This window comes from Acinonyx jubatus, chromosome E1 (genome assembly GCF_027475565.1).
Source record: "Acinonyx jubatus isolate Ajub_Pintada_27869175 chromosome E1, VMU_Ajub_asm_v1.0, whole genome shotgun sequence".
Lineage (NCBI taxonomy): Eukaryota > Metazoa > Chordata > Mammalia > Carnivora > Felidae > Acinonyx > Acinonyx jubatus.
Window position 1 is genome coordinate 12,694,998 of NC_069397.1, and position 15,380 is coordinate 12,710,377.

The following is a 15,380-nucleotide window of genomic DNA, read 5'->3' on the forward strand; positions in this document are numbered from 1 at the left end:
TTATTATGATGATAAAACTCTGCTTTTTTTTTTTAGTGTTTAAAAGTATTTATTTATTTTTGACACAGAGAGAGACAGAGCATGAACGGGGGAAGGTCAGAGAGAGAGGGAGACACAGAATCCGAGGCAGGCTCCAGGCTCTGAGCTGTCAGCACAGACCCCGATGTGGGGCTTGAAATTACAGACCGTGAGATCGTGACCTGAGCCGAAGTTGGACGCCTAACCGACTGAGCCACCCAGGTGCCCCAATAATAGAGCTCTGCTCTTAAGAGACCATAAGCTCTTCTTCTATGAGAGAAGAAAAGAAGCCTAGAAATGACAACTGTCAAAACAATAACCTTGAAACAGAACATAAAATGCGAAAGGATCCTGAGATACTACACCAGCCATCTCTAAGAATAAGCCACACATAGCTGGCTGTGAATGCATGCATGTACCTGTGCACAAGATGTGCACTATATCTCCTCACTGTCCACACATGAATTGGGACAGCAGGAAACAAAGCAGCCAAGGGAAAAACAGGAGACACAGCACCTCATTATTCAGCCCTTCTGTGTTCCCACTCCATTCATTCTCTTATGGAGCTAGATGTTCTCTACCCATTTATAGATTCTGAAACATTGACAGATGAAATTCAGAACCATGGAACATGAACCTAGGCAATCCTGTTTTCTAATTTCTTAAGAATTCAGTCTACTCTTTTAAGTGACCTTGAGATTATGACCTTTGTGTCTAAAAATTTCCTTGTAGGGGACTCCAGGCCAGTAGATTTTAATTATACTAGTAAGCTATTTTTTAAATTTCTTAGTAAATCAGTTTAATTATCTTTTCAGCCAGTGTTTTCCAAACTATGGGTTAATCTAAAAAATAATTTAGAGAGTTATGAATGGTATGTTTTAAATTAAACACAAAATAACAGCATAGTACAGAATAGAAAATATTACATTGCTTTGTACACAGTAAGGATATACTGTTTAATAAACTTTCGTCTCTGTATGCCCAGTAGACTCATGATATATATATATATATATTTTTTTTTTCTTACTGTTGTTTATAAGGAAAAATATTTGAAATCCATTGTTTTCAGTGATATTCAGGTGTCAGGTTTTCATTTGTGCTGTGGAAGAAGCTATGTTACATGCCCCATGCTTACCAGGTCCTTCCAGTGCTCCACTTTGCAGCCTCTGGGCCACCATGGAGTTCAGCCATATTTTTTGTGGACAGTTCTAGAAGCTCTTAGACTCGCTCTGAATTGCTAACTTCTTACCTATCCATGTTTGTGTGTTTGACTTTTTCCCCTGCAGCTTCTCTAATGCTGTGGGGTTTACTGGGGTGAGTTAGTAGAGCCTGGAAGTGAGAGGGAGTTAATGACCTTGGGGTAGCCTTCAACCCATATAGGATGGAAGGATAGTGGATATATGCTTTCTCCTGTCTTTCTCTAGAGTCTGAGATAAGGTCTTAGGTGTAGATGGTTTGTTTGGAAGATGATACCAGGGGTCAGGAGTAGGAATAGGGAATGAAATTGAGAAAAGGAAAGAATAGTGTAAGGTTACATCTCAAGACCACACTCTTGTGAGCCGTGTGGACTAGACTTTGCCGGGGATTCCTCCTAGAAGACATAGGGAATGCTCTCTGTCTAGGGAAAGGCAGGCAAAAGCATATATCCACTAGCTCCATCCTATATGGGTTGAAGGTAACTCCACGGTCATTAACTCCCTCTCACTTCCAAATCTTCCAGCTTCCTTTATATTTTTCTTATTTCTACTTATTAGTGACAATAATACACAGAAAGGTAGAGTTTCCGAGAATATTGCCATAAAAATTAAGCTGAGTGATAAATATTTGATGAATACTGTGCATGGTCCTTTCAGACATGGTATTTAAGGGGCACCTGGGTGGCTCAGTCGGTTAAGCGTCCGACTTTGGCTCAGGTCATGATCTCGCAGTTCATGAGTTTGAGCCCCGTGTTGGGCTCTGTGCTGACAGCTCAGAGCCTGGAGCCCGCTTCAGATTCTGTGTCTCCCTCTCTCTCTCTGTCCCTCCCCCACTCCTGCTGGTGCTCTCTTTCTGTCTCTCAAAAATAAACATTAAAAATATATATGGTATTTAAGAGGGAAAATAATAACAAGTGTTGGTGAGGATGTATAAATTAATAAATTGGAACCCTCACTGCTTGTGAGATGCAAGATGGTGCAGCTGCTTTGGGCAACAGTATGGTGGTTCCTCAAAAAGCTACATAGTTACATATGAGCCAGCAATGTTTTCCTAGGTATGTACTCAAGAGAATTGAAAACATGTGTTCACATCAAAGCTTGTACATGAATGCTCAAAGCAGCAGTGTTTATAGTGGCCAAAAAAAAAAAAAGGAAACCAAAATGGCAATCAACTGATGAATTGATAAGCAAAACGTGGCATGAACATCCATACAATGGAATATCATTCAGCCATAAAAACTAATGGAGTATTGATAGATACCAAAACATGGATGAGCCTTGAAATATTTATGTTAAGCCAAAGAAGCCAGACACAAAAGGCTACTTACTGGAATCAGATAAATGATTCCATGTATATGAAATGTCCAAGTTAGGCCAATCTATAGAGAGAAAGATTGGAAGTCGTCAGAGGCCAAGGAGAGGGAAGGAAAATGGTAAGTGACTGCTAATGAGCACAGAGTTTCTTTTTGAAGTGTTGAAAATGTTCTGCAATTAGACAGTGATGGTAAAACAAGTTTGAATACTAATTAAACATGCTAAAATCCACCAAACTGTACACTTTATAAAGGTGAATGTTAATGTATGTTAATCAAATCTCATTTTAAAAAGATGGTACTGGGGGCACCTGGGTGGCTCAGTCGGTTGAGCGTCCAACTTCAGCTCAGGTCACGATCTCGCGGTCCGTGAGTTCAAGCCCCGCATCAGGCTCTGTGCTGACAGCTCAGAGCCTGGAGCCTGCTTCGGATTCTGTGTCTCCCTCTCTCTCTGACCCTCCCCCGTTCATGCTCTGTCTCTCTCTGTCTCAAAAATAAATGTTAAAAAAAAACATAAAAAAAAAAAGATGGTACTGAAGTTCCCATCTTTCTTGCACCAGGACAGAAGTAGTGAAGCTGTAAAATGCCACACAGAACACAGTCTCCAAGGCTGCAGTTCCATCCATCTGTCAGTCTCACTGTGGAGGTAGGAGATGAGAACCACATCTACTCGCATGGCTTAGATGACCTCCAATACAGCATAGCCACGTGTAAACACTGAGCACCAAAGGTGCCATAATAACAACATAATAAAATATTGAATATTTCAATAAGCTATTACGAAGCTAAAATTATGAATTCTTGTACAGGAAAGATAAGCCCTTCCTGCAATTACAAAATAAAGTACCCATTCCAATTGCATAACAATGTAGAATGACACTCCTAGAAATTAAATGAATTATGCAATACTACAAATGCATGCTACATAAGAATGAAGTATTTGATTTATACCAATCCCTCACAACTAAGGAATTTTCCAGCCTAGTGGTTTTAGCACCATGGTGGATATAGAAAAATGTCTATATTTTATCTTGAGTATATTCTTAATCAGAAAAACTGTTTCTTTTCTTTTTTTCCCCCTCCATATATTTCTTTCTTTTCTCTTAGGAAATATTTCCAAGGTGTCCCTGAATTACAAGAATATAAATATACTTGATGGGTCCTACTTGTCAATCAAATTGACAGCTTTGCTAAAGTTTAACTTTTAAGGATGAATTTTTTTAAGGATTAATTTTTAACTCTGAAATTTAATCATATGCATGCTCCTTAAATGAAAAGATGATGCCTGGGTAATTTGCTCTATGTGCCACTGAATATTAATTCACACATTTCCTCTTTAAGGATACTGTCCTGATAAGATAATGTTGCCCTGGAAAGTGTTTGAATAGCCATTGGCACATTTTATACTTTTCACTACAAAGGGTTAATAATGACTCTCATAATAGTTAATGAGAGAAAGGGCTAATTATTCAATCTTTGGTAACTTCAGTGAATTTCAGAATTAGCCTCTCGATTCTAGACATTAAAATGTACACAAATCAAAAGGAAGAATCTGCTCCATTTCTAGAGTCTTGACAGCTGGGGCAGAAAAGGATGTGCAGTAGAATTGGACATAATCAGTTTAATTAAGCCCAGTTTATGAAACCTTCTTATGAGGTTTTATTCTCCTTAGGTTAGTGACACTCATATGGTAATTAGATTATATCACTTTTCTTTTTAAAAATATTTAAAATTTTTATTTTATTTTCTAAAATTTATTTATGCTTTTTGTGCGTGTGTGTACAAAACAGAGAGAGCACAAGCTGGGGAGAAGCAGAAAGAAAGGGAGAGAGAATCCTAAGCAGGCTCCGTGTTGTCAGCATAAAGTCAGACATGGGGCTCAAACTCATGAATGGTGAGATCGTGACCTGAGCCAAAATCAAGAGTTGGATGTTTAACTGACTGAGCCACCCAGGTGCTCCTCACTTGTCTTTTTAAAATTTTTTTATTTAGGTCTAGTTAGTTAATATACGGTATTACATTATTTTAGGTGTTTGATGCAGTGATTCAGTACTTCCATATATCACTTTCCTAGCCCCTTAGGGATTCCCATCCTCAGAACTGACATAGCGACCTGGTTTCCAATGCATCTGACTACTGACAAGAGTAGTATGATGTTATAACCCAAGGTCCTGAGCTATTGTTATTAATAGATCACATGCAGACATTATACAAATTTTCTGATTTATTTTAAAAAATAAACTTTGAAAAGATGTCTGCACCCCTATGTTTACTGCAGCATTATTTACAGTAGCCAAGGTATGGAAGCAACCAAAGTGTGCATCAATAGACGAATGGATAAGGAACATGGGGTATACATACACAATGGAATATTACTCAGCCATGAAAAAGAATGCATGTTTGCCATTTGCAGCAGCATGGATGGACCTGGAGGGTATTATGCTAAGTGAAATAAGATAAAGACAAATACCATGTGATTTCACTCATATGTGGAATTTAAGAAACAAAACACAGGCAGCTGGGTGGCTAGGTTGGTTAAGTGTCTGACTCTTGATTTTGGCTCAGGTCATGATCTCGTGGCTCATGAGTATGAGCCCCACATTGGGCTCTGGGCTGACAGTGTGGAGCCTACTTAGGATGCGCTCTCTCCTTCTCTCTTTGCCCTTCCTTCACTTGTGTTGTCTCTGTCTCTAAATAAATAAATAAATAAATAAGCAAAATAAAAAATAAAAATAAATGAACAAAGGGAAAAAAAAGAAAACTAAAAAACAGACTCTGAACTATAGAGAAATGGTGGTTTCCAGAGGGAAGTGTGGGTGGGAGATGGATGAAATAGGTGAAAGGTGTTAAGTGTACACTTGTGATGAGCACTGAGTAATGTATAGACTTTTTTATTTTATTATATACCTGAAACTAATGTAATACTTTATGTTAATTATACTTGAATAAAAAATTAAGAGAAAAAAGATGGGGGGAGGAGGAAGAGAGATGTGTAAAAGCATTATTATAATATTCAAGACAAAATTATAAAAGTTCACAAATATATTCAATTAAATGTAGGTCTACAAAAAATAATAAACCTTTGTTTTAATTTAAAATATAAAGTCATATATGCTCTCCAAATGCAATCATAATGGATTTATTTATAGAATAAAATTATACAGTAAATTGCACTTTTCTATACCTATTGAGGATCTGGTATCAAGGACACAGTAGTATCTTGATAAATATTTTAGATGGAAAAGTGATGTATGAAAAAATGAATAAAGAATAAGTATAGATTTTCAAAGGTGGAGGAAGATGGCAGTGTAGGAAGACGCTGGGCTCACCGCATCCTGCTGATGGCTTAGATTCCACCCACATCTGCCTAAATAACTCAGAAAACCGCCACAAGACTAGCAGAATGGACTCTCTGGAGCCAAGCGTAGATGACAGGCCCACGGAAGAGGGTAGGAAGGGCAGAGAGGCGGTGCACCCTACATGGACTGGCGGGAGGGAGCCAGGGCGGTGGAGGGGCAGCCAGCCCACCCAGCAAGGCAGAGCCCCCGAGTCTGGCTTGCGAAAGTGGAGGGGCCGGACAGAGTGTGTTCTGACAGCCAGCAGGACTTAACATCTGGAATGCTATAAGTCAACAGCTCTGCTCGGAGAGCGGAAGGGCTAAAGGACAATGGGAGGGAGAGTTGTTGAGCCCCGGAGGACAGAGCTCAGCTTGGTGGGGAACAAGGCACTTGCAAGCGCCATCTCCCTCACCCATTCCCCCAGCCGAAATCCCAAAGGGAACCAGTTCCCATCATGAACTTGCTTGCACCGCCCAAGCACCCAATGCTTTGCTTCTGTGGATCCATCCTCCAAGGGGTCTGCCTCCCTGCTGGTGCCACAGAGCCCCTCCTGAGGCAGACCACTGAAGGCAAAGTGAGCTAAGCCTGCCCCTCCCGCCCCTGTGCACCTTGCGGATCCACCCCAGCTAATACACCAAATCCCATCGAAGCAGCACCACAAGCCTGGCCGTGTGCATGTAGTCCAGACAGAGGCCACACCACTCCACAGTGAGTTCTGCCCATGGGAGAGGGGGAGATAAGGTACACACCAGTCTGACTGTGGCCCCAGCGGTGGGCTGGAGACAGATATCAGGTCTGACTGTGGTCCCACCCACCAATGCAAGTTACTCCAGACAGCACAGGGGAAGAGCCCTGCAGTTCCGCGCCACTCCAGGGACTATCCAAAATGACTAAGCAGAAGAATTCTCCTCAAAAGAAACTCCAGGAAGTAGCGACAGCTAACAAACTGATCAAAAACGATTTAAACAATGTAACGGAAAATTAATTTAAAATAACAGTCATAAAATTAATCGCTTGGCTTGAAAAAAGTATAGAGGACAGCAGAGAATCTATTACACAGAGATCAAGGGACTAAGAAACAGTCAGGAGGAACTAAAAAATGCTATAAATGAGCTGCAAAATAAAATGGAGGCGACCACAGCTCAGATTGAAGAGGCAGAGGAGAGAATAGATGAACTAGAAGATAAAATTATGGAAAAAGAGGAAGCTGAGAAAAAGATAAAAAAAAAAAATCCGGAGTATGAGGGGAGACTTAGAGAACTAAGTGACATAATTAAACAAAATAATATACACATAATTGGAATTCCAGAGGAGGAAGAGAGAGGGAAAGGTGCTGAAGGTGTACTTGAAGAAATCGTAGCTGAGAACTTCCCTGATCTGGGGAAGGAAAAAAGCACTGAAATCCAAGAGGCACAGAAAACTCCCTTCAGATGTAACTTGAATTGATCTTCTGCATGACATATCATAGTGAAACTGGCAAAATACAAGGATAAAGAGAAAATTCTGAAAGCAGCTAGGGATAAACGTGCTCTAACATATAAAGGGAGACTGATAAGTCTCGTGACGGATCTGTCTACTGAAACTTGGCAGGCCAGAAAGGAATGGCAGGAAATCTTCAATGTGGTGCACAGGAAAAAATTTGCAGCCGAGAATCCTCTATCCAGCAAGTCTGTCATTTAGAATAGAAGGAGAGATAAATGTCTTCCCACACTACAAAAACTGAAGGAATTCATCACCGCTAAACCAGCCCTACAAGAGATCCTAAGGGGGATCCTGTGAGACAAAGTACCAGAGATATCACTACAAGCATGAAACCTACAGACATCACTCTAAACCCAAATCTTTCTATAATAACACTGAATGTAAATGGACTAAATGCTCCAACCAAAAGATATGGGGTATCAGAATGGATAAAAAAACAAGATCCATCTATTTGCTGTCTACAAGAGACTCACTTTAGACCTGAGGACACCTTCAGATTGAAAGTGAGGGGATGGAGAACTATCTATCATGCTACTGAAAGTCAAAAGAAAGCTGGAGTAGCCATACTTACAGCAGACAAACTAGACTTTAAATTAAAAGCTGTAACAAGAGATAAAGAAGGGCATTACATAATAATTACAGGGTCTATCCATCAGGAAGAGCTAACAATTCTAAATGTCTATGCGCCGAATATGGGAACCCCCAAATATATAAAACAATTAGTCACAAACATAAGCAACCTTATTGATAATAATGTGGTAATTGCACGGGACTTTAATACTCCACTTACAACAATGGATAGATCATCTAGACACATGGTCAATAAAGAAACAAGGGCCCTGAATGATACATTGGATCAGATGGACGTGACACATATATTTAGAACTCTGCCTCCCAAAGCAACAGAATATACTTTCTTCTCGAGTGCACATGGAACATTCTCCAAGATAGATCACATACTGGCTCACAAAATAGCCCTTCATAAGTATACAAGAATTGAGATCATACCATGCATACTTTCAGACCACAATGCAATGAAGCTTGAAATCAACCACAGGAAAAAGTCTGGAAAACTTCCAAAAGCATGGAGGTTAAAGAACACCCTACTAAAGGATGAATGGGCCAACCAGGCAATTAGAGAAGAAATTAAGAAATATATGGAAACAAATGAAAATGAAAATACAACAATCCAAACGCTTTGGGGTGCAGCGAAGGCAGTCCTGAGAGGAAAATACATTGCAATCCAGGCCTATCTCAAGAAACAAGAAAAATCCCAAATACAAAATCTAACAGCACACCTAAACGATATAGAAGCAGAACAGCAAAGACACCCAAACCCAGCAGAAGAAGAGAAATAATAAAGATCAGAGCAGAAACAAACAATATAGAATCTAAAAAAACTGTAGAGCAGATCAAGGAAACCAAGAGTTGGTTTTTTGGAAAAATAAAGAAAATTGCTAACTCTCTAGCCAGGCTTCTCAAAAAGAAAAGGGAGATGACCCAAATAGATAAAATCATGAATGAAAATGGAATTATTACAACCAATCCCTCAGAAATACAAGCAATTATCAGGGAATACTATGAAAAATTATATGCCAACAAACTGGACAACCTGGAAGAAATGGACAAATTCCTAAACACCCACACACTTCCAAAACTCAAACAGGAGGAAATAGAAGCTTGAACAGACCCATAACCAGCGAATAAATTGAATCAGTTATCAAAAATCTCCCAACAAATAAGAGTCCAGAACCAGATGTCTTCCCAGGAGAATTCTACCAGACATTTAAACCTATCCTTCTCAAGCTATTCCAAAAGATAAAATGGGAAGGAAAACTTCCAGACTCATTCTATGAAGCCAGCATTACTTGGATTCCTAAACCAGACAGAGACCCAGTTAAAAAAAAAAAAAAAGAGAGAGAACTACAGGCCAATATCCCTGATGAATATGGATGCAAAAATTCTCAATAAGATACTAGCAAATCGAATTAAACAGCATATAAAAAGAATTATTCACCATGATCAAGTAGGATTCATTCCTGGGCTGTAGGGCAGGTTCAACATTCGCAAATCAATGTGGTACATCACATTAATAAAAGACAAGGATAAGAACCATATGATCCTGTCAATCGATGCAGAAAAAGCATTTTACAAAATTCAGCATCTTTTCTTAATAAAAACCCTCGAGAAAGTCGGGATAGAAGGAACATACTTAAACATCATAAAAGCCATTTATGAAAAGCCCACAGCTAATATCATCCTCAATGGGGAAAAACTGAGAGCTTTCTCCCTGAGATCAGGAACACGACAGGGATGTCCACTCTCACCGCTGTTGTTTAACATAGTGTTGGAAGTTCTAGCATCAGCAATCAGACAACAAAAGGAAATCAAAGGCATCAAAATTAGCAAGTAGAAGTTAAGCTTTCACTTTTTGCAGATGACATGATAGTATACATGGAAAATCCAATAGATTCCACCAAAAGTCTGCTAGAACTGATACATGAATTCAGCAAAGTCGCAGGATACAAAATCAACGTACAGAAATCAGTTGCATTCTTATACACTAATAATGAAGCAACAGAAAGACAAATAAAGAAACTGATTCCATTCACAATTGCACCAAGAAGCATAAAACACCTAGGAATAAACCTAACCAAAGATGTAAAAGATCTGTATGCTGAAAACTATAGAAAGCTTATGAAGGAAATTGAAGAAGATACAAAGAAATGGGAAAACATTCCATGCTCATGGATTGGAAGAATAAATATTGTCAAAATATCAATACTACCCAAAGCTATCTACACATTCAATGCAATCCCAATCAAAATTGCACCAGCATTCTTCTCAAAGCTAGAACAAGCAATCCTAAAATTTGTATGGAACCACAAAAGGCCCCAAATAGCCAAAGTAACATTGAAGAAGAAGACCAAAACAGGAGGCATCACAATCCCAGACTTTAGCCTCTACTACAAAGCTATAATCATCAAGACAGCATGGTATTGGCAGAAAAACAGACACATAGACCAATGGAATAGAATAGAAACCTCAGAACTAGACCCACACAAGTATGGCCAACTCATCTTTGACAAAGCAGGAAAGAATATCCAATGGAAAAAAGACAATCTCTTTAACAAATTGTGCTGGGAGGACTGGACAGAAACATGCAGAAGGATAAAACTAGACCACTTTCTTACACCATTCACAAAAACAAACTCAAAATGGATAAAGGGCCTGAATGTGAGACAGGAAACCTTCAAAACCCTAGAGGAGAAAGCAGGAAAAAACTTCTCTGACCTCAGCTGCAGCAATTTCTTACTTGACACATCCCCAAAGGCAAGGGAATTAAAAGCAAAAATGAACTATTGGGACCTCATGAAGATAAAAAGCTTCTGCACAGCAAAGGAAACAATCAACAAAACTAAAAGGCAACCAACGGAATGGGAAAACATATTTGCAAATGACATATCGGACAAAGGGCTAGTATCCAAAACCTATAAAGAGCTCACCAAACTCCACACCCAAAAAAACAAATAATCCAGTGAAGAAATAGGCAGAAGACACGAATAGACACTTCTCTAAGAAGATGTCCAGATGGCCAACAGGCACATGAAAAAATGCTCAACGTCGCTCCTCATCAGGGAAATACAAATCAAAACCACACTCAGATATCACCTCACACCAGTCAGAGTGGCTAAAATGAACAAATCATGACACTGTAGATGCTGGAGAGGATGTGGAGAAATGGGAACCCTCTTGCACTGTTTTTGGGAATGAAAACTGGTGTAGCCACTCTGGAAAACAGTGTGGAGTTTCCTCAAATAATTAAAAATAGACCTACCCTATGACCCAGCAATAGCAATGCTAGGAATTTACCCAAGGGATACAGGAGTGCTGATGCATAGGGGCACTTGTACACCAATGTTTATACCAGCACTCTCAACAATAGCCAAATGATGGAAAGAGCCTAAATGTCCATCAACTGATGAATGGATAAAGAAATTGTGGTTTATACACACAATGGAATACTACGTGGCATTGAGAAAGAATAAAATATGGCCTTTTGTAGCAATGTGGATGGAACTGGAGAGTGTGATGCTAAGTGAAATAAATCATACAGAGAAAGACAGATACCGTATGTTTTCACTCTTATGTGGATCCTGAGAAACTTAACAGAAGTCCATGGGGGAGGGGAAGGAAAAAAAAAAAGAGGTTAGAGTGGGAGAGAGCCAAAACATAAGAGACTCTTAGAAACAGAACAAACTGACGGTAGATGGGGGTGAGAGGGTGGGGAGGGTGGGTGATGGGTATTGAGGAGGGCACCTTTTGGGATGAGCACTGGGTGTTGTATGGAAACCAATTTGACAATAAATTTGATATAAAAAAAAAAGCATATTGTTTGCCCTCTTAACAATTCAATGAAATGGAATGTAGACTGAAATTCTACATCCAGAATATCTGTCAAGAAAAAAAAAAAGACAATCATGGCAATGAATGCTTTGTATGTTTTAAAATTTCATTCTAAGTAATTCTAAAATATTTAATATTTGTGTTATTATCTTTCCATTTTTAATGATTTTTATATATTCATTTCATGTTAATGTTCCCATATTTTAACATTTCCTTGTTCCCAATGTCTGTATCAAGTACAGAATATTTTTGCATATCACAGAAATATATAATCTTGTGACACTACATTAATCAATAAAAAAATAACCATGCAAAAAATATATAGCTATTTAATAGATGATTAATAAATGATTAATAAATCATTTTAATAGTGTGCTCGTGTTCACTGCTCATTTCATGAGCACCACATAGATGTGTATAGAAAAAAAATTACCTCTGAACGATTGGAGATGCTTCTATCATAAATTACCAAAATTTACAAAATATACTATTAAGATTTAGTAGACATAATTAGATTTTTGTGTGAATGCATTTTAACAATAGAGCATTTAAAAATGTACTGCATTAAATTCTATTGGTGCTTATTTAGGGAATATAATGAGAACAGTTAAGATCATGAGATGAGGAACACCAAAATGATCACTTGATCACCAAAATCTTCTCAGAAAATATGCATCAAAATTATTCCCAATACCCTCAGACCTATCATGAAGTTCAACATTTTCACCTGTTTTCTTGTGCCAGAAAAATGGAAATAAAATCATATGGTAAGAAAAGAAAGACAATGCATTGTGAGTTGGCAAAGGTTTTACTCCAAGGACTGAAATATACTTCCCCCAAAGAATTCCCACTGAGAAAGACATCCAGTAAATACTGAATGTCTAAAATGTGTCAATTTACCATTTTCCCCTAGAAACACAATGTCCTCTGCTAATCCTCATATTAATTTCCTCTTGTGCTTCTATATACTTTAAAAATTTTATATAAATTCCACTTAAACAGTGTAATATTAATTTCAGGTGTACAATATAATGATTCAACACTTCGATACAACACCCAGTGCCATCACAAGTGTACTCCTTGGTCCTCATCACCTATTTCACTGATCCCCCCACTCACCCCAGCTTTGGTAACCATCAGTGTATTCCCTGCAGTTAAGAGTGTGTTTCTTGGTTTGCCTCTCTCTCTTTTTCCCCTTGGCTTACTTGTTTGTTTCTTAAATCCCACATGAGTGAAATCATATGATTTTTGTCTTTCTCTGACTGGCTTATTTTGCTTAGCGTTATACCCCCTAGCTCCAACCACATCATTGCAAATGGCAAGATTTCATTCATTTTTATAGCTGAGTAATATTCCATTGTATGTATATACTACATGTTGTGAGCTATGAACTTTGAAACTAAATTCTGATTTTCAGATATCAGAACACATAGGCAGTAAATTATTTGTACAAACTGAATTGCTTTACAGTGAACTGTGAACATGCATGTTCCTGAAGCATTATCTCTTCTTGAAATCCCTATCCTCCTCTTCTTTATCAGCCATAATCTTCATTATATTTTCAGTTAAAGTTTATTGAGTTCCACTAAATGTGTATTCCTAGAATTTGTACCATAAGAACACAGATTAGTTATATGTTACAATTTTTTTAAGAAGTGTGTAATGTAGTATGGATATGGACCAGTCAGTTGCCAATGGATATGATACAGAATTCCAAGAAAGTACAGGATAAATGTGCACACAATATAACAAATTCACATGAAAATCTATACATGATCATGTAAGCTTTTATAGTATTTAGTTTCCAAATATTTGAAGTCTGTTTACCTGTCAGAAACAATAGGATCAAGAATTAGGCAAGGGGCGCCTGGGGTGGCTCAATTGGTTAGGAATCTGACTCTTGATTTTGGTTCAGGTCATGATCTCATTGCTCATGAGTTCAAGCTCTATGTTGGGCTTTGCACTAATAGCATGGAGCCTGCTTGGGATTCATTCTCTCTCCCTCCCTCCCTCCCTCCCTGCTTCCTCCCTCTCTGCCCCTCCTTTGCTTGTGTTCTATCTCTCTAAAAATAAATAAATGAACTTAAAAAAAAAACTAGGCAAGAAATAGACATCAAAAAATAATGGCCTGTATCAAGATGTGCAATTCTCACAATTATTCATAAACACCCAACATATAGGAAAAAAATCTAAAAGATGTTTTCATCATGCTAGGCTAGATTGTGTTGCAATAACAACATAACTTCAAAATCTGGACGCCCCAAAATAACAAAGGCTTATTTTTGATTCATGCTACAAATTCATGTGGGTTAAGGGATTGGAGGAAATGGGAGGAACATGTGCTGTGTCTCTCTACACTAGGACAAAGCTAATAGAACCTCCCCACCTGGGGCTGGTTGCCATGGCACAGAAAAAGAGGTTCTGACAAACTGTGCACTAGCCATTACAGCTTTGTCCCAGATGTGATGCATAGAGCTTCTCAAATTCATCCACCAAAGCAAGTCACATGACCATGATCAGTGCAAAGCGGATGGGAAAATTCAACCTTCTGCCCAGACACGAGTCAGAAATATTTGGTGAGTAGCACTTGTATGTACATGTATGAATAGGTAATAGCTTAAAAGTTTTCAAATACTTAGATATCTGGAAAGTGCAGGTAATATATCTGTAGGATTTTTTTTTTTCCTTACAGATATATTCAGCATCTTAACCTGAAAATCTTGGTCAAAATGCTACCACCTTAGTCATGCATCTTTCCATGGAATTTCTATTCTTCTCTCCCTTCATCTAACTCTGGTCTATGCAAGTTTAGCAGAATTAAATATATATGCAAATTTTAATGGGTCCCCTCCAAAAACATTAGTCAATTTTGCTTCACAGGGAGCAGAACAAGTGAAAACATTATATATCAATTATGTTTGCTCCTAAGGTTGTTTCCTTGAGTTAAACCAGATAAACAAGTGGAAATTGTAAACATTATTTAAAAAACTGCCAGAAAAGTTGATTATGTTCTGAATTCCTTTACAATTGCCTTGGTGTTTTTTATATACAATTTTAAGTACAACAAACACTACCTAAAGTAGTGCATTTCATTTATTTTTGGCATCTCCAGCCTGTTCTTGAATGATATTAGATAAGAATAAAGATGGCTAAACTAGTCACGGAGATGGAAAGGATAGGGCTTGCATCCTTTTCTGAAGATAGAAGAGGAGGCTTCTGAACTAAAAATATTATGTACGACTATTGCCTCACATTTTATTATAGATGCTTTTATCAAACTAAAACAATTTACCCATCTCTGTATATCATCTTTTCAGTCCTTGCTAGTAAAAACCCTCACTTTATCCCAGAAACAAAGGAGGTGTAGATAAACTTCTCAGAGCTGTACACTCTTCCTTTTTATTTACATTTAGATTTAATCATTTAAAAGAGTTAATTTAATTCCTAATAGAATCTCATTCCTGTAACATTCTTCTCCATCCCCTCCAGGTTAATGCTGAAGAAATATCTACAAGGTTTCTTAGAAATTTGGACACAGTAAGGAGAAAAGAGTGTGCATGTCTTATGGGGAAGGGTAGTTGTGGTGATATTGGGCTAGGATTAGCCTAAAAGAATACTGTGTATAA